Here is a 26,907-nt window from a genome sequence, read left to right as displayed (position 1 = left end):
AACTTGATAAGGATTCCAATAAAAGATTCATAAGCAATACAAGTTTCAGAATTTTTAGTATATTTTCCCTAAAAAGCCATTTGATTTAAATTAAAAAGAATTCTGTTTACCTGCCACTTAAATAAGAGGAAATTATTTGGTTTTGTAATAAGTCAATAAAATAAATTAACATATTTTTAGAAAACAGATATGCACACTAATTTAAAAAGAATAGTGCTTCATCTGTTCAGCAAACATTTGTAAAATTCCTTGCCATCAGCTAGCTCTGGAGTTCTGCTAGGTGAGTAAGGCCATGTATGTTACTGCTCAGAGTACTGACGCAAAGCAATTGTCCCCTTCACGTCCATTTTTTGCCGTTGATATGTCATGCTATGTTGTTTAGAGATCCATAGATGGCCCTACATGAAGGCCTTTTTTTGTGTGTATATGGGTGACTGTGATTTACCTTTCAAATAAGATGGCTCCTGATTTACAGTGATTCAACTTATGATATATTTGGCAATGATGTGAAAGTGAAAGTGATTCAGTAGAAACTGTACTTTGAATTTTGAATTTGGGTCTTTATAAATTTGGGCCAGTGACATGTGGTGGTGCCATCTTGTGATGCTGGGCAGCGGCAGTGAGCCACAGCTCCCAGTCAGCTAGAAGATTACAGGGGTGAACACCTGATATTCTTACAACCATTCTATATATAACCATTCTTCTTTTTTTTAGTGTAATATTTAATAAATTGCATGTGATATTTGATACTTTGTTATAAAATAGGCTTTGCTTAAGATGATTTTTCCCAAATGCAGGCAAATGTAAGTGTTCTGAGTATGTTTAAATAAGCTTAAGGTAAGCTATGATATTTGATAGTTTAGGGGTATTAAATGCATTTTCAATTTTTTATGTGTTTCTCTGTACATAGCCCCCTTGTAAGCTGAGGAACATCTCTATATGTATATGTCGCCTTGGTATGGATTACATATTATTGGCATGAAACATCTAGAGCAGTACGCGTGCCATATAATTGTCTACAACATCCAACAAGTTTCTTGAAAACTTGTGCCAAAGGGGTTATGTCTTTAACGATTCTTATTTCAGAAGGGTTCTCTCAAACTTAAGATTTTTCAGAAGTTAAGTGAAAATCTGACCAAACTAAACATTTTTCCATTTTCCCTAGTGAGCAAAGATAGCTAAAATCTATCTGCCATTTTCAACACTGTACTCAACGACTGTAATTCTAATTTAAGAACAGATTATTTATATCAAAACCACATGTTGGCCTAATCTTATACAATATTCATAAATCTCACTCAGAGCCTTGGACACTTTTATTTGTTGAGTCTATATGGTACTACGGACATTCATCTTTTTTGACCTCTTAGCTTCATGTATGTCTATACTTTTGAAAATACATGCATCATAGTTCCATTGTAAAATGTCTGGGTTATAAAATGTGCTATGCTATCAAAATGGTAATAAGAACATACAAATGACCTGATGTAATGAACTGGACCAGATTGCCAGATATCACATTTCATACCAGAAAGATTCAGTGGTAAGTTTTAAAATGGCCAGCTATACTTCAACTGAATTATAACTCATTTAACTTCTTTCTTTGTGTACAGTATTATACATTAGTCAGTATTATAGTAAATAAGTACTTTGGACAGATGTAAATATGCTGTAATAAACAATGTTTTTCTTCTTTCTTTTAGTCCTTTTTACTTGTAAGACTAGCCACAAATACCATGCCTCCCCCAAAATAATTTGCAATCCAAATTTATCTCCAAATGAATTTATTGCACAGAAAAAAAATACATATATATATACACACACAGTAGACATGTTCAAAAATAGTTACACAATAGCAGGGCCCTATATGTAAGCTGTATAGTTGTTTTGTTTTGTTTTTTTTTTTCTTTAAAAAAAAAAAGAGGTTATGTGAAATATTGGAATTTTATTTCCAGGCCTAGTATTCAAGACAGTTAACTACAGTTACGGTGTCAACAGCCTCTTGTTGGCAGTATGATTTTATTGGCTCCATGGAATAACAGCAAGAATTTACTATTGCTTCTTTCTTTTCTGACACACACCGAAAAAAAAATTGGCACATTTGCTCAAGACCATCCAGAATCATTTTAACCTATCAAAATTGATGGGAGGCCTTCACTGCCAAAGTCACTGCTGGGTTTTCACAATTCATTGCAGACAATCTGCTACTCCCATTAGGATAAAGGAGAGAAGAGTCATAATCAGGGAAGAAAGCCGGATTAATACTTGTAATTATCATTGAATTATTTAGCCTGCTATAGGATTATTATTATTAGTGTCATTTGATAATTTTCTCTCATTTTATTAAACACAACTGTGAGTAATTACCCTACCTAATATTTCTCTGTATTGGATGACTAGCTAGCAAACACTCATGAAAATATCTATTAGCCACACATATAAAATGCTGCATTATGATGCTGTTGAATCAGAACATACCACTACCTGATCCTGTAGCTCTTTGAGGATTTGCAAATCAATTAATTCTATGTTTATTGGATTCTTCCCATACAATTAGAAAATTTATAATAGAGTCCATGAACATTATTAGTTTTACCATTTTAAACCAGCAATCACACTTTGATTTTTACAACAAAAGCAGAAATATAAACACACACATTTCGATCAGTTTTCTGTTAGTCTGTCTGGACTTCAAAATCCTATTCCTCAAGATAATGCACACCAAAGTTCTGGATTAAACAAGAAATTAGATGGCACCTGAACACTTGGTTTAATATTCTCAAAAGGACTATGCAACTTATTTCTTACATAATGACATTGTTTTACAAAGATCCACGCTTTTATAATGTTAGTATTTTTAATAATCAATAAAGTCAATTAATCATGATTAAAAATCAAACATAAAAATTTCTACTTTTTGCTTTTGCCCCCTCCATTTAGAACTTACTTATAGCCTGATAATTCAAAGGTCCCTATGTTTATGAAAATCTGGACAGAAATAGCTCTAAGATCCCATTCAGAACTTGATATTAATCTAAGACTTTTGGCTCCATTTATCCTGAGAGCAAAGAGTAGGACAAAGGATTTGAGTACTGTTAGTTTATCTGGGAGATTACCCAAGGTAGAAAAGAATGGGAAAGTGATACAGTGAAGAAGCAACTTTGTCAAAGAGGTACATTGTTGATATAATTGTTGTGGATAGAAAATGAAGGCTTGCTTTTACTGAAAGGTCCTAAGAAACTTCTTTAAGTTGTCCTCATGAAGACCTGAAAACTGACAATTTTACCTATGGTTCTTATTTCCACTTCACTGAGAGCTGTCCTCAGAGGACATTAACTCTCCTACACTTTTGGGTTGTGTTGGAGACATTCTAAAATGAGAGAGAGAACATGAGATGCTATCAGTGTTAAGTAGCTGCAATTTCCCATGGAACTATCCACCACAGGTTTGGCTATAATCAGGTGTTGGGCCTTGATATCAGAGGGATTTGAGGCAGTATCATTTTAGGTTAATCATTATATCTGAAATTTCCAAAAACTTCAACTGATGAAACTTTGATTATAAATCTATAAATATAACAATAAATCATTCAAATTATTTTCATAGAAATACACAAACAAAGCATCAATTGATTAATATTTACATGTTACAAAATACTGAACTGAAAGAATTTGGTCATAGAACAACGTGTAAGAAGTAGAACTTAGGTTTAGGTTAGAACTCAGGATGCATTTGAGACTCAGTTAAGAAATTGAATGGAGGGACGCCTGGGTGGCTCAGTGGGTTAAGCCACTGTCTTCGACTCAGGTCATGATCCCAGGGTCCTGGGACCGAGCCCCAAATCAGGCTCTCTGCTCAGCAGGGAGCCTGCTTCCTCCTCTCTCTCTGCCTGCCTCTCTGCCTGCTTGTCATCTCTCTCTGTCAAATAAATAAATAAATAAAATCTTTAAAAAAAGAAATTGAATGGATGTCTGACTATCTTATAGGTTTGCTAAAAATCAGTGACTTTGTGTTCACGTGTGGCTATGCAGGAATTTTTAACTTTCTCTAAGAAGTTATTAGATTTGATTATATAAGGGCAGTAAAGGATGGGGTAAAGCAAAGTACAAACCCCATAAAGACAAAGACACTGAGTATGAGAAAAGAGTAATAGATAAGAAGAATCAATGCATTTGAGGAAAATGGGAATTGAAATACACAATGATTGTTGATTTTTTTAGATGGAGAAAACAAAACTAGCTTGCAAGAAGGAAATAACAGAAGACATGTTGTGATGTGATACAGAATCCTGGAAAAGGCAGTAACGTGGATTAAAGGAGTAGGGAGAGCATATCAGGTAATTTGGATAGGAAGGAGTTAGGAGATAATTGCTTGATAAATTTTATATGGCCCACTTAAATGCACAGATTTCTCTTCTTTAATTTATATGGAGAACAGGGTGTCCTTTCTCTTCCCTTTCAGAGCACCAGAGGTGTACTCTTTCAGACTGAAAACCTGAAAAGCTCAGGACTCAGTTGCTTAAGCACAGCTGAGAGGACATATTTCAATTAAGATTTACATTTTGCTGTATGTAGTAGACTGTCAAAAGTGGTTTAACCATATTTTTTCATTTAACAAGAAGACTACAGAGAGTGTTTTCTGGTGTTGGTTCAGAGTCCTAAGAAAGTCAAGTGAAGTATCTTAGAGGTTTTCATGGCTTTTTATTCACAGTTGCAAAAATTGCTGTTGGAGTTCTCACTATTAAGCCCACATTTCTGGCAGAAAGATAGAGGTAAAAGAGAATGATATCTTGTACGACTGATACTTTGTCATATGGTTACAATGTAACTAGAAAAGAGACAATAAAATATTTGATGTTGTTTTAAATTTCCTTGTTGTCAATCCCTCAGTGCTTTCTGATATTAAAGGAAAAAGTAAATGGATATTGACCTGGCAACTATCAACACCTGTCAGTTTCTCTTGGATAACCAATATCTCTATAATCTCTTCTTCCCAGTAAAAAAAATAAAATATATTCATAACCCACACTGTGCCATCTCAAGTTACTGCACCAAGATAAAATTACAACGATTTTCAGTTGTTCCAAATGGACAGAATACCCTTCCTTATGATATCATGTCTTATAAGATAGATAATTGGCTTGCTACCAATATACCCAGATGTGACTGTGGAAGAGACAGGAAAAAAATAATAATATTTATTCATTCCTTGGGTTGACCCTGTTTACACGGATGCATAACTATTAGAAAAGGTCGGTTTGGGACATTGGAATGAATTTACTTAATGGGTCTGTATGTAATTGGGTTGGAGGAAATTTTTAATTTCTACAAAAATTATTAGAGTTCTATCTTATTCTCTTTTGTTAATTTTCACATGTTAACAAAGCCAACATTTTTGTCTAGCAGACAAGATCTTAAATCCTAACAAAACTCAATTTTTTCCTTTTTTTTTTTAAGTTTGAGAGCCTCATGTTCTCTCATGCTGCTTTAAATACAACTGAAAAAAAAAAGGAGCTAAATGGGGCAGTAAGACCAGACTTTTTATTTTATTTATCTTATTTTTAATTAAAAAATTAAAGATTGTATTTATTTATTTGAGAGAGAGAGAGAGCATGAGTGGGGCAGGGGGATGTAGCGGCAGAGAGAGACTGAGAAGTATATTCCGTAATGAGCAGGAAGCCCGATATGGGGCTCGATCCCAGGATCCTGACTGAGATCATGATCAGAGACAAAGGCAGATACATGTGCAAAATCCTTTTTTTTCTGGGAAACAATACTTTACAAGAGATGTTTGAAAAAGTACTGGGGGATCAACTTTAATCGGAGATACAAAAATTTAATTGACTTTTGTAAAGCTACAGGGATCCAAATGATGGGAATCCCAGCCCGTTTAGGTTGTGGACCACAGAGTATTCTTCTCTGTAATATTTTATTTTCTTCCATGTCTACTAACTCCAGTCCAAGTTCACTGATCTCTTTTTAGATAGTGCAAAACATGGCAAAGAATACCAAACAAGTGCCCAATATTCTACATTTATTACATCATTTCTAACTTATAGAAGTGTGTTATCAAGGCTGGTTCTGTGAACGAACCTAGCTATGCTAAAGTGTGTTTTGTTCTCCATGAAATTAAATATGATTATCACACAATTATAAAATACTTGTGTCAATAATTTTTATTCAAAAAGTAATAAGAGAAGCAGATATTAAAACTAGTTCACATGGTTATTTGGGATATAAGCAGAGTTGTGCAGCAGTAGTGCTCTGGGCCCATAATTTGGGATATAGAATTTATGTTTTCTAATGAAAAATCACTAACTTGCATTATTGTTAACAAGAATCTTGTGCATTACCATCAGTTTTCTACATTATAACCTCTTGCTCTACAGTTTGTAAATAACTTTGTCAATAGCAAGCTAATAAACGGGGTGATTCCAATGGATTGAGATAATCTCCAGAGTTTCTGCTACATAATGCCCAGGACTCCATTGAAAGGACACCTAAGAATTTATTTTGCCTAAAAATTTGATCATTTTTTTCACTGTCCTTACCTATTTTCCAAACCTAGTCCTTTTGCTTCACCTTTCAGTCTACGGACAACCCTGTATCTGATTGAATTGTTAATTCTGGGAATGTTTTGCAGATTAATTTGCTTGCCAGAGGTGGTCCCTCTAACTGATGTCTAAGAACCCTAATTAGTTAAGAAAACTTTTTTTTAACATTTTCATTGCTACTTATTATTATTATTATTATTATTATTATTGCTAATATCTCTATTATAAATAATTCACAAGGGCATCTTTCTGACAAAAGACAAAGAGCTGGCTACTAGTAGAAAAAGTACATTTGACTCTGTCAGTGAAAGTGGTAAAGGGATTTGAGAAAATAAGGCAAAGCACTGGCATTATGTGTTAAAACTTTAAATATTATAGAAACATTTACTTAATTTCTAATACTGTTGTTGCTTACAATTAATTAAGATGTTTTCCATGAACCACGCATTACAGCAAATATATTGTTTATACAGATTAAATTTTCATCAAAAGGGACGCCTGGGTGGCTCAGTTGGTTAAGCAGCTGCCTTTGGCTCAGGTCATGATCCCAGCATCCTGGGATTGAGTCCCGCATCGGGCTCCTTGCTCGGCCGGGAGCCTGCTTCTCCCTCTGCTTCTGCCTGCCATTCTGCCTGTGCTTGCTCTCTCGCCCACTCTCTCTGATAAAGAAATAAAATCTTAAAATAAGTAAATAAATTTTCATCTAAAAATTGTAAGTGTATTTTATTGTAGGATCCTGATAAGCATTTTGCAGATGAGAAAAGTGAAATTTAGAAAAGTATGTCTCTTCAAATCCCTCATACAATATCTGGCCTAGATAGAAGGATATACTATCACAATTGAGGAAGATAATTGAGATTACTTAAAATGATAAACTTTACTGTATAGGGTTTTTTAAAAGTTTGCCACAGATTCAGATTCTTTTAAAATATATATCTATTTTGTGTAAAGAGAATGCACTGAGGAGTAAAAAGAAAGTGATATATCAGTGCTACCAACTAATGGCTATAATATCATTACCTTATTTATGAACAATGAAACAGTGTGCAATATTTAAATAAATTTAAATAAATTCCTATTTATTTTATATATTTATAAATTTAAATAAATTCCTATTTATTTATTATTAAAGAAATCCCTCTAACAAACTGTATGTTTTGAAGGTTGCTAGCAGGAAAGTGTTGTACTACATGGAAGTAATCAGAAAATGTGATCTAAAAGTTTGCTTTCAAGGGCGCCTGGGTGGCTCAGTGGGTTAAAATTCTGCTTTCAAGAAGCTATAACAGTAAGTACTGAGCATTAGCTATTATATGCTATGGATGAATAACTGAAATCTACATTTGAAAGTAATGGTACACTATATGTTAACTAATTGAATTTTTAAAAGTTAATAAAAAAAACCACTATTTTATAAAACAATATACCCAACAGGCTCTTTTGCTTTAAAATACTCACTTTGTAATGAGAGTCATTACTTTTGTCTAGCCAATTCTTACACCACTGTTTATCCCTTCCCTACTTTATCCCTTCCCAGTATCAATAAAGGCTCACTTGGGTTACCTAGAAGCCATGAGAAAGCTTGTAATAGATCTGGCTGGTTTTCACCAGCAATTTGACCACCATGTGCACAGGGAAGTCTATTGATAAAGGCTTTATTGCAATAAGTTGCAAATACATGGATGATTTTGAATTCTCTTACTTGAGGTCTTGTTTCATGATAATAAATTTAGGGTGGCTTATTGGAATGGATGTTATTAACATATCTTCATAGTTCTAAGTACATGGAATTGTAAAATAGATTAATGAATGTGGCATTACTGACAACTGTCCTCATTTTGAAATCAAATTACAGTGTACTCAGATGAGGAAGCAAAGCAGATTTGGGATTATGAGTGAAATAATTTAAAAAAGTCTTAGGGGTATGATCACACTATTGGGTCATTCAGTAGAAAAATGTCAACTGATTGAGATTCTGTGTTCCCTGATTTCAGAGAGAAGTTAAGATAAATAAGTAACACGAGGAGACTAGGAAGCCAAACATAAGTGATAATTTTGTGCCAGGGTGCGTATACATCTGTTTATCTTCTTGCTTTACCACTAAGGTTGCTCCTAGAGGAGAGTTGAAATATGTGTTGGAGCTAATCTCTGTGGATTACACAAGAAACCACATCCTACAGCTCTCCCTGAAACACCCCTTATGATTTCAATGTAATTTGGTTTTTGCATTTTTAGAAATAACAAAATACTTTGCAAACTCATCTACTTTATTACCACCCCAAGTGAGTCAGCTGATTCCACATTTTAACACAGTGACAGTCACAGAGGAATGGAGGAATGAGTAGAGTTATCAATATATGTGCTTTTAAGAAGTATGACAGGGTAGCAGCTATTTCCAGGAACCAAAACATGGGTCAGCAGCTGTGCAGGAAAAGTGATGGAATAAATGACTCATTTCAGAGGAGTTCTATAACATATTAGTTCTATAATGTATCTTCAGCACCCAATTACGCGCTTTGATCTAAAGATAAGGATTTACAGTTAAGGTCCCATTTATGATTTGACTGGTAGGGTCTGAATCATTTTTACTATTGTTTTGATTATTACTTGAAACCTATAGTAGTACTTGGGATATGTGTTGTGTATTCTGTGAACATGTGCTATTTTTAGATTAGATAACTTCTGTCTCGAACCCCTGTTAATTTGTTTGTTTTGTTTATTTGATAGTGGTTTCAGTAAATGGATATATCTGAAAAATTGCAAAGCCACTATTAAAATAAGTTATTATGATATATAGCATGGAATTGCACATTCCTCTTTTGAATCCGACAGAGCTTCACCATATCCTTAACAACTTGGGAAAAACATGCTATTATTTTTCTTTATAAAATTTCTCCTGTTAGGCTGTGATGGTTGTCATCAGCAGTAACTCCTCTTAAGGCTTTGTCAAAAGAGTTGAAAAAATTGGAAAGGTGTGAATGAAGCTGTTTGCTGAATATAAAGAAAAGAGCATTGAAATACAATTCACACTCTTACTTCTCCTACTATGCTTTCAGATGTTTGACATTTGAAAATTTTGCTTTTAGGAGAGATGCCCTATATAATTCTTACTTTAAGGAGCAAGTTGCTTTTATAATTTTTTTATTATTCTACCATTCAAGTATTTCCATTTAAATTAAATTCAATACCATTTAAAAAAAATCAAAAGTGCAGCCAGTATTCAATTCCTGGGCTAAATAATTTTAGAAAGCTTTATGTTATTGAACCTACAGGGTTTTTCTGTTGTTTTAACTCTTTCTGTGATTTTTCCCATTAGTCACGTAATTGACTGCAATATAACAGACATGGAGGATAAAGAAGAACTGAATAGAACAATCCTTGGCCTCATGAAGTTGAGAATCTAGCAAGGGAGTCAAACAATTCAATCATTCAGAGACAATTTACTGAGTGCCTGGTTTAAGATGAGAACAACAAAACCCCAGCACAGAGAAATCATTTTAGTTGGAGAGATAGATAATAGGTAAGCCAACTTTAAAAAAAAAAAATCGTACTGGTTTTTCTTTAATAGTGATGCATATTTGAACTAAATAAGCACATTTTAAAAAGAGCAGTGATTGAGAAGAGGCTTTTTAACTGAGTGGTCCGAAAGGGCCTCCCTGAAAAAGTCTGTTTTGAACAGATTTCTGAATAATATCAGCTAGGAAGCTGTGTAAAAATCTTAGGGATGGGTGATTTTTCCAGTCAAAAAACTGTAAAGGCTCCAAAGTCACAATAGAGCTATAAGTTTCTCTAATAAAGTAACTTCTGACAAAGAATGAGAAGAAATAACTAACCCAAGTTTGAAAGAAAAGGGACAGACTTTTTATGGAATTCATATTTAATTAAAGCTCTAAAGGACAAAAATACAATAGAGCAAAATTCTGGTCACGCTGATATACCTAATGAAAGTTCATAAACAAGGTGTGGGTAGCAAAGAGTGTGTGGGAATGTTGGTAAGAACAGTGGGGAAGAGTCATCCCTGAACATGTTCTTAAATGAAGCAATTCTTGTGTTGTTTTAAAGGGTAAATTGGAGTTTGCCTAAGTGATTAGAGAAGGATGCCTCAGCTTATGGAAGTTCAAAGCCATAAAGATGTGATAAACTACTGCAGACATTTTCATGTATATTTGTTGTTGCTTCTAGTAATGGTGATCTAAAAACTCCTACTTAAGACAACTAATAATCCAGACAAAATAGCTTTTAAAGTTAAAAATATCAGAATGATTATAAAAATCAAGGGTGGGATTACTGTGCCAAAATACGAAATACAATGAGAGCCTAGAGATATATGCCCTGAAGCCATTTTAGCTATGAGAGCATTTGAAACTGCTAAAACACACTGAGCTGTGTTGTTAATAGACTCTTGATACTAGAGAAACAAAATTCAAAATCCAGCAGCAATCAAATTTGAGGACTTTGGTACAACCCAAATTTAAGTTGAGATCCCCAAAGCACAAGGAGAAGCAGAAATAAGACTATAGCCTACCTTGCCTTCTGTGTAAACTGAGAAAGTCAATCACTGAATTTGGAGTATGATTGTCTTGTAGAGTCTCCAATATAAGATAAAATCCTGCCAAGGAGGACCATACCATTATTATAGCTCTTAATTATCCCTACTCAATAAGAGTTTCAAATATAATGTCTTGAACATAGCAAAATGTAACAAACCACACAAAGAAAAACCATTAACAAGATTTGATAGACAAAATGGGATTAAGTATGATGTTAAAATGATCAATAAAGATTGTAAAATGGCTTGATTACTCTGCTCAAAGAAATGAGAGGGGAAGCAAATTGAACAAAAACTGAAACTAAAAATGATATTGAGAAAGGTTTTATAAATGAACCAAATGGATACTCTAGAACTTTAAAGATATGACAGCTAATTTAAGATACCACAGGGGTGCCTGGGTGGCTCACTTAATTAAACCTCCAATTCTTTTTCCTTTTTTTTTTTAACACCTTAATTGTATTTTATTTCTTTCATTTTGGCTCAGGTCATGATGTCAGGGTTGTGAAATAGAGCCCAGAGTTGGGCTCTGTGCTGAGCCTGGAGCCTGCTTAAGATTCTTTCCCCTTCTTTTTCTATCCCTCCCTGTGCTCTCACTTGCTCGCTCTCTCTTGCTTGCAAATAAATAGATAGATACATAGATAATAGACAAAGCAAAATAAAAGCAGATTATGAAAATAAATATAAAGATTTTGAAATGAAAACAAGTTCAAAATAAAATAGAGAAGACCTACACAGCTAAAAGTTCATTCAGAAAATCTATTAAAGAAGTCAGTATGACACAAATCAAAAGATTTGAGCATGTACTTTACAGAAAGGGTAATCCAAATGGCCACTCATATATAAAAACTGTTTATCTTTATTATGAATCTGGAATTAAATTGAATTAAATTAAAAATAAATTAAAACCTAAAATGACATACTATTACACACTTACCATATTGGGCAACAGTAAAATTGTCTTGCAAGAATGTGAAAGAATGAAAGTGCCCATAATAAAAACATTTGAGGTAAGTTGGACAATATTTAGAAAACTTAAAAAACTTAAATAAAGATTTGGTCCATTCCTAGAAATACAACATGGAACTAAATGAATATTTTCACCAGGATATGCACACAGATGATTATAGCTATTTCATTCATAACGGCAGATCAGTAGTGGTCTATTTGCACAATGTTACATTAAATAAGAGAGAATATTAACAAACTGGGAGGAGGGGCTAGGTTGTTATCATAAACAGATCTTCTATGGTGCTGATTATGTTCTATTTCTCAAAATCTTTAAGTTAAAAAAGTTTTCAAATTTATATCTAGATAGATAGATAGATAGATAGATAGGTAGGTAGATGATAGATAGACAAATATACCAGAAGCTGCAATGCTAGGCTAAGACCAGGCTTTAAAGGGCTTTTCTATGCTCTACTAAATACTTTAAACCATTCATTATATCATAGCTCAGTGTTCAAATCTCCATTTGTTTCCTCAGTTTCCTCATATTTATCTTAAGGTGACCTGATCCAGACTTTTGATCACCTTTGTCTAAATATTTCTATTTTAACAAAGTCCTTTTTAACACTGAGAGTCTAAAACATAGAAAAATACTCTGATTGTTATCTCACTAGAGTGGAAAATATATAGTTACCCATTAACTAATTATATCCATGTCTACATTAGATCCATGACATTTTTAATTCTTGGGAGCTTTTGGTTAAATGAATTTTTTAAGCTTCCTTTAAATGAAGCTTTAAGCCATCACCACATGAATAAAATTAAAGAACTAAATGAAAACAAGCCAAGTATTTACAGAGTAATAGAATGTGCAGTGGAAAGAATACAATTCTGAAATCATAAAGCCTAAATTAGTGTGATGCATCTTTACTAGCCATTTAATCATAAACCAGTTATCTAAATGTGTTAGCCTCAGTTTTTTCACCCATGAAATGGTGATGATAATACTTATTATGCAGAGTTGTTGTGTGGATGTGATGAAGCATGGAGCATGAGAGTCTCATATTCCATGCTAAAATGATAGCTATTTTTATACTCATAATAATTCTAATAATAGTAATTAAATTGTTCAAAATGGTAATATTCATTTATATTGAGGCATTGTATTGACTATTCACAGATACATTTACCAAAATAAATTTCATTTTACTTTACCCCCTCTGAGGATATATATTCCCTAATTCAATATGAATCTCATTATGAATAATAATTATCATAATAAATATGCTGATTTTTCTTCTATTTATTTTTAGTGAAGTATCCTTTACTGAATAAGCAAGTCTGTCTAATTCAAAATTTGCATGCTGCTTTCTTATGAAACTAGATTATAGAGTTGTATGAAATAAATTCATGCAGTTAAGACATTTATGTTTGGAAAAATGGGTGGTCAGTTTAGTATTTCAAAAGAAGATTTTAAATTTAAACCTTAAAACTGAGCTCCTTCAGCCTTATTTATAGGCCATCCTTCATGCTTCATAAGTACTCCTTCATTGTAAACTAAGTAATAGTTTTTGTCACAGTGTCTATAACGAAAATGGATTTTATATTCTATTATTTCAGAGTTTGTTGCAGTTTCTACTTTCTTACTTCCTTTTTTGAAAAATAGATTAATTCTACAAAAAGTTTTTTCCAGCTTTATTGAAAAAAAACGACATATTATAATTTGTAAATGTAAGAAATGATTTCTTATAACATTGCAAACTTTTAACATTGTGTAAATTTTGTACAATTTGATAAATTGGTATACATCTTTATTGCAATATAATCTATATAAAAATGTTAATACATCTACTATCTTGTATAGTTGCCACTGTTTTTTATGCATGTATCGTAAGGAATTTTAAGATCTATTCTCTTAGCAACTTTTATGTATATAGTATAGTAGAGATAAACTTCAGAGGTCTTGTGGGTTTTGTTCCAGACTGCCTCAATAAAGTGATTATCTCAAAAAACTAAGTCAAATTATTATTTTTTTTTGGTTTCCCAGTGCAAATAAAAAATTATGTTTCCCAGTGCATATAAAAAATAATCACTATACTGTACTGTTCAAAAGCATTATGCTTTTTAAGAAAAACCATGTATATACCTTAATTAAACTAGTTCTGAGTTTTCAGTGGGTCATAATTACTGATCACAGATCACCATAACAAATACAATAATAATGAAAAAACTTGAAATATTGCAAGAATTACCAACATGTGACAGAGAGACACAAAATGAACAAATGTTGTTAGAAAAATGGTGGCAGCAGACCTCTTTTATACAAGATTGCTATAAACTTTCAACTTGTAAGAATGTGATATATGCAAAGTTTAATAAAGGGAAGCACAATAAAAATGTATGTATATATTATTAACTATGATCATCATGCTGTACATTAGATCCCCAGAACTTTTTCATATTATAGTTGCAAGTTTGTACCCTTTGACCACCTTATTCCACCCAGGTTCACCTCTTGTCAACTCAACTCTAAGTTTCCATTAGTTTGCCTTTTCCTCAGATTCTGTATGTAAGGGATATCATAATACATAAATTTAAAAAATATATACAATCTTTGAAATATTTCACTTAGTATAACGCCTTCAAGATCCATCCATGCTGTTGTAAATGGCAGTATTTCTTAATTTTTCATGGTTAAGTAGTATTCCATAGTATATTTTTACCATACTTATTTTATTCTTTCATCCATTAATGGATACTGAAGTTATTTCCATCTCTTGCTTAGAGTTAATAATTTTATAATAAACATAAGAGTGCAGATATGTCTTTGAACAGTGATTTCGTTGCCTTTAGATATATACCTAGAAGTGGGATTACTGAATCATATGGTAATTTTACTTTTAATAATATGAATAATCTCCATACTGTTTTCCATACAAATTTATATCCCTATCACAGTGCATAAGTTCCCCATTTTCCCCAATATTTACCAAAATTTGTTAGTTTCAATTTTTGGGTAGTATGTATTATAAGAGGTAGTAATATCTTGCTGTGTTTTTCAGAGGTAAACAACAACAACAACAACATAATGACTTTGCCCTGAGTTTTTTACGTTGAGCACTTTTTAATGCTCCTGTTGGTCATTTATATAACTTTTTTGAAAAAAAAAAGTCTATTGAGATCCTTTTGCTATTTTTTAAATTATATATATTTTTTCTATTTGTATCTGTTGGTTATTAACCTCTTTTCAGATATAAGATTTGTAAGTATTTTCTTACATTCTGTGGATTGTGTTTTCATTCTCTCTCTCTTTTTTTTGGCAATGCAGAAACTTTAGTTTGATGTAGTACCATTTATTTATTTTTGCTTGTGTTTTTGGTCTGGTATCCAGAAAACTATTGGCAAGACCAATGTCAAGGAGAATTTGTCCTATGTTTTCCTTTAGGAAATGTAATGTAGTTTCATGCATAACCTTTAAGTCTTTAATTTATTTCAAGTTAAGACTTATGAGTGATATAAGGTTCCAGTTTCATACTGTTTATGTGACTATTCAGTTTTAAATATCATTTATTGAACAGACTATCTTTACCCATTACATATGTTGGCCCCTGTCAAATATTAGGTGACTGTATGAAAGGATTTATTTCTGGACTCTCAATTCTGTTCTACTTGTTTATGGGTCTGTTTTTATGCCAGTATACTTTATTGTTTTGAGCATGAGGGCTTTGTAGTATAGTTTCAAATCAAGAAGTGTAATTTCTCTTCTTCATTCTTTCTCAGAACTGCTTTTATTATTTGTCGTCTTTTATGGTCTCATATAAATTTTAGGATTCTTTACTTACTTCTGTAAAAAAATAATATTGGATTTTTTTTTAAGATTTTTAATTTGTTTATTTGACAGAGAGAGATGACAAGCAGGCAGAGAGGCAGGCAGAGAGAGAAGAGGAAGCAGGCTTCCTGCTGAGCAGAGAGCCTGATGCAGGGCTCGATCCCAGGACCCTGGGATCATGACCTGAGCCGAAGGCAGCGGCTTAACCCACTGAGCCACCCAGGCGCCCCTAACATTGGATTTTTGATAGGAATTGGATTTACAGATGGTTTTCGGTAGTATGGACATTTTAACAATGTTAATTCTTGCCATTCATAAATATGAGCTATCTTTCCGTTTGTGTCTCCTTCAATTTCTTTATCAATGTCATAGTTTATGGAGTACAGATCTTTCATCTTCTTAGTTAAATCTATTCCTAAGTATTTTATTATTTTTGATGCTATTGTGAATTAGATTGTTTTCTTTATTTTTTCAGATAGTTCATCATTAGAGTGTTAAAATGCTCCTGTCTTGTGCTTACTTTGGCAGCACATATACTAAAATTGGAATGATGCAGAGAAGATTAGCGTGATCACTAAACAAGGATGACATGAAAAACTGGGAAGCATTCCATATTAAAAAGAAATGAAACAAAACAAAATTCTTGTCTGTTATATATTGATCTTGTATTTGGCAGCTTTACTAAATTTGTTTATTCAAAATTTTTTGTGAAGTTTTTAGGATTTTTTAACATGTAAGTTCATGTTATCCAAAAAAATAAAATTTTACTTCTTCCTTTATTTTTTTGGAGTCTTTTATTTCCTTATGTTCCTTGTTTCTCTGGCTAGGACATCCAGTAGTATGTCAAATGAGAGTAGTGAAAGTGGATACACTTGTCTTTTTTCTGATCGTTAAGGGGAAAACTTTCAAACTTTTTTGATTGAATATGAGATTAGCTCTGGGCTTGCAATATGTGTTTTCTCTTTAATAGATTTTTTAAATTATTTTTTAATTTTTTTTATAAACATATAATGTGTTTTTATCCCTAGGGGTACAGGTCTGTGAATCACCAGGTTCACACATTTCATAGCACTCACCATCACTCACCATAGCACTTGCCCTCCCCAATGTCCATACCCCCACCATCCTCTCCCAACACACCTCCCCCCAGCTACCCTCAGTCTGTCTTGTGAGATTCAGTCTTTTATGGTTTGTCTCCCTCCCAATCCCATCTTCTTTTATTTTTCTTTTCGTACGCCCCAAACCGCCTATGTTGCATCTCTACTTCATCATATCAGGGAGATCATAGGATAGTTGTCTTTCTCAGATTGATTTATTTCGCCATGCATAATACCCTCTAGTTCCATCCACAACATCACAAATAGCAGGATTTCATTTCTTTTGATGGCTGCATAGTATTTCATTGTACATATATACTACATCTTATTTATTGATTCATCTGTTGAAGGACATTTAGGTTCTTTCCATAGTTTAACTATTGTGGACATTGCTGCTATAAACATTTGGGTGCATGTGCCCCTTCAGAATGCCACGTTTGTATATGTAGGGTATATACTCAGTACTACAATCACTAGGTCCTAGAGTAGTTCTATTTTCAGCTTTTTGAGGCACCTCCACGCTGTTTTCCAGAGTGGTTGCACCAGCTTGCATTCCCGCGTACAGTGTAGGAGGGTTGCCCTTTCTCCACATCCTCGCCAGCATCTGTCATTGACTGACTTGTTCATTTTAGCCATTCTGAAAGGTGTGAGGTGGTATCTCATTCTGGTTTTGATTTGTATTTCCCTGATGCCAAGTAATGTGGAGCATTTTTTCATGTGTCTGTTGGCCATTTGGATGTATTCTTTGCAGAAATGTCTGTTCATGTCCTCTGCCCATTTCTTCATTGGATTATTTGTTCTTAGGGTGTTGAGTTTGATAAGCTCTTTATAAATTTTGGATACTGGCCCTTTATCTGGTATGTCATTTGCAAATATCTTCTCCCAGATAACTTCTGACAGTCATCTTTTGGCTTTGTTAACTGTTTCCTTTGCTGGGCAAAAGCTTTTTGATCTGAGGAAATCGCTATAGTTCATTCTTTCCCTTGCTTCCCTTGCCTTTGGCGATGTTCCTAGGAAGAAGTTGCTGCTGCTGAGGACAAAGAGGTTGCTATCTGCTCTCTCCTAAAGGATTTTGATGGATTCTTTCTCACATTATACTTCTTCACCCATTTCCAGTCTATTTTCATGTATGGTGTAAGGAAATGATCCAATGTCATTTTTCTGCATGTGGCTGTTCAATTTTCCCGACCCTAAAGCCAGCGGCTCCTTCTCTTCCCCGGGGGCGGCGTGCTGCGCCTTCCCCACACTTGCTCCTGGGGAGGGCGGTGACACAAGTGTGCAACCACGCTTCTCTTTCAAGCAGAGGGGATGCGAGGGCAAAGAGTATTTCGCTCCATGCGGGTATCTTCCAAACTGCTGTGGAGAGTAGCTCAGGCAAGCAGCAGCAGCATCCCCAAACCCAACTCTGATTTCCCAACGAATGCTGTGCTTTCCCAGGGGAGATGCCCAGGCAAAGAGGCTTTCGCTGTATGCGGGTTTCTCCCACCGCGAGACTGGGCTCAGGCAAGCAGCAGCAGCCGCCAGAACACTTCACAGCGAATGCTGTGCTTTCGCAGAGGCTTTGGCTTGGAGCGAACAGCACTTCGCCGCTGCTTCCTCAGAAAGGCTCCAGTCGCGTCAGGGAAGAAGAGCTGCAGGAGAGCTGGTGCCTCTTGGTCCTTGCTTACCCGGGCTCCATGTTCGCGTCCTGGGTTCACACTGCCAGCCCGATCTAAGGAGACACAGCCACCACCGTGCAGTAGCGTGCGTAGCCTAGGACGGCACTCTATGCACTACCATCTCTCGGTGTAGGCATCGCTTGGCCTTTTACTCAGGCGCTCAGCAGGAATCGCGGACTAGGCCAGTGCTTTCCCCTCCTGAAAGGACGGTGACAGGATCCCTGCACACTGCCCTGTGCAATGAATAGGGAGTTTTGCGGGACTCCCCCTCTCCTTCCCATTAAACCCCGTGCCTCCTCCAAGCTTCCACATCCTGGTGGAATACGGCATCTGATGGCCAGTTCTTTCTGGGAGTTGTTTCTCGAGTTCAGGGTAGGCGCGTGGTGGCTAGCCCATGTCTCCATCACGGACAGGTGGCCAAGGAGCTGCTCTCTCCTTGAGCCCAAAGGCTTTCTGCATTGACTCCTTCCTCAGAGTGGAGCCCTTTCCCCTGCCCTAATTTTCCCGTCGTGTCTCCTTAGCAGCCAGGCTTCCGTCGCTCTGCAGTGACAGACGTGTCCCTTAAGGCTCTTTCCACAGGCGCCACCGCGCTTCTCTCTCAGGCAGAGGGGATGCCCAGGCCAAGAGGATTTCGCTCCATGTGGGTTTATCACACCGTGCTGTGGATACTAGCTCCCGCAAGCAGCAGGCAGCATCCCACAGACCTGACTCTGATCCCAAAGAATGCTGTGCTTTCCCAGAGGGGATGCCCTGGCAAAGAGGCTATCGCTCTATGCGGGTTTCTCCCATCGTGCTGGGAATACTAGGCTAAGGCAAGCAACAATAGCAGCCCACAAAACCGACTCTGTTTTCCCAGCGAGTCCTATGCTCTCGCAGAGGTTTTCAGCTTGGCGCAAACAGCACTTCGTTGCTGCTTCCTCAGCAAGGCTTTGGTCATTGGCTCTGTCTCGGCAGGGAAGAAGAGCCGCGAGAGAGCTGGTGCCTCTTGGGCCTTGCTTTCCCGGGCTTCAAGTTCGCGCCCGGGGTTCACCTTGCTAAGCCGAACTAAGCAGACACAGTCACAACCCTGCAGCAGCGTGCGCGGCCTAGCATGGCACTCTATGCCTATTACCTTCTCCTGGCCTAGGTAAGGCTTTGTCTTTTGCTCAGGCGCTCAGGCAGACTCGGCGTCTAAGCCAGTGACTTCAATACAGGAGGGAGGAGGCGACAGGATCTGTGCACAGGGCCCATGCACTGCGATCGGGAAATGTGGGGGAATGTCTCCACTCCTTCCCCGGCACATCCCCTGCCACCCACATAGCTGCCACATCTTGGTGGAAGACAGCATCTGACTGCCCGTTTCTCCATGGGGTTTTTTCTGCGAGTTCCGGGTATGGCACCTGGGGGCAAGCCCGTCGGCCCTTGGGACAGGTGGCCAAGGAGATGCTGTCTCCTTGGGACCAGAGGCACAGGACAGGCCTGCCTTCTGCCCAGACTCCTTCCTCAGAGTGGAGCACGCGCCTCTGCCCTAGTCGTCCCCTCATGTCTCCTTAGCAGACAGGCTTCCATCTCTCCGCACAGAGAGCAGGTGACACTTGTCTTGCCACTGGCCTGCTGTTCGTGCACAGCAGGCCATTCGGCTTCCCGAGCGTTTCCCGACCCCAAGACCAAGGGCTCCTTCTATTCCCTGGGGGTGGCGTGCTGTTCGTTCCCCACACTTGCTCCTGAGGAGCGCTGTGACAGACGAGTGCTACCACTCTTCTCTCTCAGGCAGAAGGGATGCTAGGGCAAAGAGTATGTCGCTCCATGCGGGTATCTTCCACCCTGCTGCGGAGACTAGCTCAGGCAAGCAGCAGCAGCATCCCCAAACCCAACTCTGATTTCCCAAGGAAAGCTGTGCTTTCCCAGGGGAGATGCCGAGTCAAAGAGGCTTTCGCTGTATGCGCGTTTCTCCCACGGCGAGACTGGGCTCAGGCAAGCAGCAGCAGCCCGCAAAACACTTCTCAGCAAATGCTGTGCTTTCGCAGAGGCTTTGGCTTGGCGCGAACAGCACTTCGCCGCTGCTTCCTCAGCAAGGCTTCAGTCGCGTCAGGGAAGAAGAGCTGCGGGAGAGCTGGTGCCTCTTGGGCCTTGCTTTCCCGGGCTCCATGTTCGCGTCCTGGGTTCACCCTGCCAGGCCGAACTAAGCAGACACAGCCACCACCGTGCAGTAGCGTGCGTAGCCTAGATTGGCACTCTATGCACACTACCATCTCTCGGTGTAGGCATCGCTTGGCCTTTTACTCAGGCGCTCAGGAGGACTCGCGGACTAGGCCAGCGCTTTCCCCACTGGAAAGGAAGGTGACAGGATCCCTGCACACTGCCCTGTGCACTGAACAGGGAGCTTTGCGGGACTGTCCCCTCTCCTTCCCCTTAAACCCCGTGCCTCCGCCAAGCTTCCACATCCTGGTGAAAGACGGCATCTGATGGCCAGTTCTTTCTGGGAGTTGTTTCTCGAGTTCAGGGTAGGTTCCTGGTGGCCGGCCCATGTCTCCACCACGGACAGGTGGCCAAGGAGCTGCTGCTGTCTCCTTGAGCCCAAAGGCTTTCTGCTCAGACTCATTCCTCAGAGTGGAGCCCATTCCCCTGCCCTAATCTTCTCCTCGTGTCTCCTTAGCAGCCAGGCTTCCGTCGCTCTGCAGTGACAGACGTGTCCCTTAAGGCTCTTTCCACAGGCGCCACCGCGCTTCTCTCTCAGGCAGAGGGGATGCCCAGGCCAAGAGGATTTCGCTCCATGCGTGTTTATCACACCGTGCTGTGGAGACTAGCTCCGGCAAGGAGCAGGCGGCCTCCCCAGACCCGACTCTGATTTCCCAAAGAATGCTGTGCTTTCCCAGAGGGGATGACCCGGTAAAGAGGCTTTCGCTCTATGCGGGTTTCTCCCATCGAGCTGGGAATGCTAGGCTAAGGCAAGCAACAAAAGCAGACCACAGAACCGACTCTGTTTTCCCAGCGACTCCTATGCTCTCGCAGAGGTTTTCAGCTTGGCGCAAACCGCACTTCGCTGCTGCTTCCTCAACAAGGCTTTGGTCATTGGCTCTGTAGCGGCATGGAAGAAGAGCTGCGGGAGGGCTGGTGCCTCTTAGGCCTTGCTTTCCCGGGCTCCAAGTACGCGACCGGGTTCACCTTGCTAAGCCGAACTAAGAAGACACAGTCACAACCCTGCAGCAGCGTGCGTGTCCTAGCTTGGCACTCTATGCCTATTACCATCTCCTGGCCTAGGTAAGGCTTTGTCTTTTGCTCAGGCGCTCAGGCAGATTCGGGGTCTAGGCCGGTGCCTTCACTACAGGAGAGAGGAGGCGCAGGATCTGTGCACACGGCCCGTGCACTGGGATGGGGAACTGTGGGGGACTGTCTCCACTCCTTCCCCGGCACACCCCTGCCACCCACAACGCTGCCACATCTTGGTGGAAGACGTCATCTGACTGCCCGTTTCTCCATGGGGTTGTTTCTGCGAGTTCCAGGTATGGCACATGGGGGAAACCAGTATGCCCTTGGGACAGGTGTCCAAGGTGATGCTCTCTCCTTGGGACCAGAGGCACAGGACCGGCCGGCCTTCTGCCCAAACTCCTTCCTCAGAGTGGAGCACGCACTCCTGCCCTCGTCGTCCCCTCATGTCTCCTTAGCAGACAGGCTTCCATCTCTCTGCACAGGGAGCCGGTGACACTTGTCTTGCCACTGGCCTGCTGGTCGTGTACAGCAGTCTATCCTGCTTCCCGAGGTTTCCCGACCCCAAGGCCAAGGGCTCCTTCTCTTCCCCGGGGGCGGCGTGCTGCGCCTTCCCCACATTTGCTCCTGGGGAGCTTTGTGACAGACTAGTGCTACCACTCTTCTCTCCCAGGCAGAAGGGATGCTAGGACAAAGAGTATTTCGCTCCATGCGGGTATCTTCCACCGTGCTGCGGAGACTAGCTCAGGCAAGCAGCAGCAGCATCCCCAAACCCAACTCTGATTTCCCAAGGAAAGCTGTGTTTTCCCAGGGGAGATGCCCAGGCAAAGAGGCTTTCGCTGTATGCGGGTTTCTCCCACCGCGAGACTGGGCTCAGGCAAGCAGCAGCAGCCGCCAGAACACTTCTCAGCGAATGCTGTGCTTTCGCAGAGCCTTTGGCTTGGAGCGAACAGCACTTCGCCGCTGCTTCCTCGCACGGCTTCAGTCGCGTCAGGGAAGAAGAGCTGCGGGAGAGCTGGTGCCTCTTGGGCCTCACTTTCACGGGCTCCATGTTCGCGTCCTGAGTTCACCCTGCCGGTACGAACTAAGCAGACAAGCCACAACCGTGCAGTAGCGTGCGTAGCCTAGGATGGCACTCTATGCACACTACCATCGCCCGTGTAGGCATCGCTTGGCCTTTTATTCTGGCGCTCAGTAGGACTCGCAGACTAGGCCACTGCTTTTCCCACAGGAAAGGAATGTGACAGGATCCCTGCACACTGCTCTTTGCACTGAATAGGGAGCTTTGGGTTACTATCCCCACTCTTTCACGTTAAACCCCGTGCCGCCAGCAAGCTTCGACATCCTGGTAGGAGACGGCATCTGATGGCCAGTTCTTTCTGGGAGTTGTTTCTCGAGTTCAGGGTAGGGCGTGGTGGCAAGCCCATGTCCCCACCACGGACAGGTGGACAAGGAGCTGCTGCTGTCTCCTTGAGCCCAAAGGCTTTTTGCCCAGACTCCTTCCTCAGAGTGGATCCCTTTCCCCTGCCCTAATTTTCCCGTCGTGTCTCCTTAGCAGCCAGGCTTCCGTCGCTCTGCAGTGACAGACGTGTCCCTTAAGGCTCTTTCCACAGGCGCCACCGCGCTTCTCTCTCAGGCAGAGGGGATGCCCAGGCCAAGAGGATTTCGCGCCATGTGGGTTTATCACACCGTGCTGTGGATACTAGCTCCCGCATGCAGCAGGCAGCATCCCACAGACCTGACTCTGATCCCAAAGAATGCTGTGCTTTCCCAGAGGGGATGCCCTGGCAAAGAGGCTATCGCTCTATGCGGGTTTCTCCCATCGTGCTGGGAATACTAGGCTAAGGCAAGCAACAATAGCAGCCCACAAAACCGACTCTGTTTTCCCAGCGAGTCCTATGCTCTCGCAGAGGTTTTCAGCTTGGCGCAAACAGCACTTCGTTGCTGCTTCCTCAGCAAGGCTTTGGTCATTGGCTCTGTCTCGGCAGGGAAGAAGAGCCGCGAGAGAGCTGGTGCCTCTTGGGCCTTGCTTTCCCGGGCTTCAAGTTCGCGCCCGGGGTTCACCTTGCTAAGCCGAACTAAGCAGACACAGTCACAACCCTGCAGCAGCGTGCGCGGCCTAGCATGGCACTCTATGCCTATTACCTTCTCCTGGCCTAGGTAAGGCTTTGTCTTTTGCTCAGGCGCTCAGGCAGACTCGGCGTCTAAGTCAGTGACTTCACTACGGGAGGGAGGAGGCGACAGGATCTGTGCACAGGGCCCATGCACTGCGATCGGGAAATGTGGGGGAATGTCTCCACTCCTTCCCCGGCACATCCCCTGCCACCCACATAGCTGCCACATCTTGGTGGAAGACAGCATCTGACTGCCCGTTTCTCCATGGGGTTTTTTCTGCGAGTTCCGGGTATGGCACCTGGGGGCAAGCCCGTCGGCCCTTGGGACAGGTGGCCAAGGAGATGCTGTCTCCTTGGGACCAGAGGCACAGGACAGGCCTGCCTTCTGCCCAGACTCCCTCAGAGTGGAGCACGCTCCTCTGCCCTAGTCGTCCCCTCATGTCTCCTTAGCAGACAGGCTTCCATCTCTCCACACAGAGAGCAGGTGACACTTGTCTTGCCACTGGCTTGCTGTTCGTGCACAGCAGGCCATTCGGCTTCCCGAGCGTTTCCCGACCCCAAGACCAAGGGCTCCTTCTATTCCCTGGGGGTGGCGTGCTGTTCGTTCCCCACACTTGCTCCTGAGGAGCGCTGTGACAGACGAGTGCTACCACTCTTCTCTCTCAGGCAGAAGGGATGCTAGGGCAAAGAGTATTTCGCTCCATGCGGGTATCTTCCACCGTGCTGCGGAGACTAGCTCAGGCAAGCAGCAGCAGCATCCCCAAACCCAACTCTGATTTCCCAACGAATGCTGTGCTTTCCCAGGGGAGATGCCGAGTCAAAGAGGCTTTCGCTGTATGCGCGTTTCTCCCACGGCGAGACTGGGCTCAGGCAAGCAGCAGCAGCCCGCAAAACACTTCTCAGCAAATTCTGTGCTTTCGCAGAGGCTTTGGCTTGGCGCGAACAGCACTTCGCCGCTGCTTCCTCAGCAAGGCTTCAGTCGCGTCAGGGAAGAAGAGCTGCCGGAGAGCTGGTGCCTCTTGGGCCTTGCTTTCCCGGGCTCCATGTTCGCGTCCTGGGTTCACCCTGCCAGGCCGAACTAAGCAGACACAGCCACCACCGTGCAGTAGCGTGCGTAGCCTAGATTGGCACTCTATGCACACTACCATCTCTCGGTGTAGGCATCGCTTGGCCTTTTACTCAGGCGCTCAGGAGGACTCGCGGACTAGGCCAGCGCTTTCCCCACTGGAAAGGAAGGTGACAGGATCCCTGCACACTGCCCTGTGCACTGAACAGGGAGCTTTGCGGGACTGTCCCCTCTCCTTCCCCTTAAACCCCGTGCCTCCGCCAAGCTTCCACATCCTGGTGAAAGACGGCATCTGATGGCCAGTTCTTTCTGGGAGTTGTTTCTCGAGTTCAGGGTAGGTTCCTGGTGGCAGGCCCATGTCTCCACCACGGACAGGTGGCCAAGGAGCTGCTGTCTCCTTGAGCCCAAAGGCTTTCTGCTCAGACTCATTCCTCAGAGTGGAGCCCTTTCCCCTGCCCTAATCTTCTCCTCGTGTCTCCTTAGCAGCCAGGCTTCCGTCGCTCTGCAGTGACAGACGTGTCCCTTAAGGCTCTTTCCACAGGCGCCACCGCGCTTCTCTCTCAGGCAGAGGGGATGCCCAGGCCAAGAGGATTTCGCTCCATGCGTGTTTATCACACCGTGCTGTGGATACTAGCTCCGGCAAGGAACAGGCGGCCTCCCCAGACCCGACTCTGATTTCCCAAAGAATGCTGTGCTTTCCCAGAGGGGATGACCCGGTAAAGAGGCTTTCGCTCTATGCGGGTTTCTCCCATCGAGCTGGGAATGCTAGGCTAAGGCAAGCAACAAAAGCAGACCACAGAACCGACTCTGTTTTCCCAGCGACTCCTATGCTCTCGCAGAGGTTTTCAGCTTGGCGCAAACCGCACTTCGCTGCTGCTTCCTCAGCAAGGCTTTGGTCATTGGCTCTGTAGCGGCATGGAAGAAGAGCTGCGGGAGGGCTGGTGCCTCTTAGGCCTTGCTTTCCCGGGCTCCAAGTACGCGACCGGGTTCACCTTGCTAAGCCGAACTAAGAAGACACAGTCACAACCCTGCAGCAGCGTGCGTGTCCTAGCTTGGCACTCTATGCCTATTACCATCTCCTGGCCTAGGTAAGGCTTTGTCTTTTGCTCAGGCGCTCAGGCAGATTCGGGGTCTAGGCCGGTGCCTTCACTACAGGAGAGAGGAGGCGCAGGATCTGTGCACACGGCCCGTGCACTGGGATGGGGAACTGTGGGGGACTGTCTCCACTCCTTCCCCGGCACACCCCTGCCACCCACAACGCTGCCACATCTTGGTGGAAGACGTCATCTGACTGCCCGTTTCTCCATGGGGTTGTTTCTGCGAGTTCCAGGTATGGCACATGGGGGAAACCAGTATGCCCTTGGGACAGGTGTCCAAGGTGATGCTCTCTCCTTGGGACCAGAGGCACAGGACCGGCCGGCCTTCTGCCCAAACTCCTTCCTCAGAGTGGAGCACGCACTCCTGCCCTCGTCGTCCCCTCATGTCTCCTTAGCAGACAGGCTTCCATCTCTCTGCACAGGGAGCCGGTGACACTTGTCTTGCCACTGGCCTGCTGGTCGTGTACAGCAGTCTATCCTGCTTCCCGAGGTTTCCCGACCCCAAGGCCAAGGGCTCCTTCTCTTCCCCGGGGGCGGCGTGCTGCGCCTTCCCCACATTTGCTCCTGGGGAGCTTTGTGACAGACTAGTGCTACCACTCTTCTCTCCCAGGCAGAAGGGATGCTAGGACAAAGAGTATTTCGCTCCATGCGGGTATCTTCCACCGTGCTGCGGAGACTAGCTCAGGCAAGCAGCAGCAGCATCCCCAAACCCAACTCTGATTTCCCAAGGAAAGCTGTGTTTTCCCAGGGGAGATGCCCAGGCAAAGAGGCTTTCGCTGTATGCGGGTTTCTCCCACCGCGAGACTGGGCTCA

General features: G+C 41.4%; 1 non-coding gene across 1 annotated transcript; it reads left to right on the top strand.

Annotated features, from left to right (window-relative positions):
* The first annotated feature begins 16,388 nt into the window (after positions 1–16,388).
* Positions 16,389–16,495, top strand: LOC131820203 (U6 spliceosomal RNA). The gene has a single exon (XR_009349521.1). It is a non-coding gene; the product is annotated as a U6 spliceosomal RNA (small nuclear RNA).
* Positions 16,496–26,907: the final 10,412 nt, after the last annotated feature.

Source organism: Mustela lutreola, chromosome 17, assembly GCF_030435805.1.
Source record: "Mustela lutreola isolate mMusLut2 chromosome 17, mMusLut2.pri, whole genome shotgun sequence".
Classification (NCBI taxonomy): domain Eukaryota; kingdom Metazoa; phylum Chordata; class Mammalia; order Carnivora; family Mustelidae; genus Mustela; species Mustela lutreola.
This window is presented reverse-complemented; position numbering and strand designations above follow the sequence as displayed.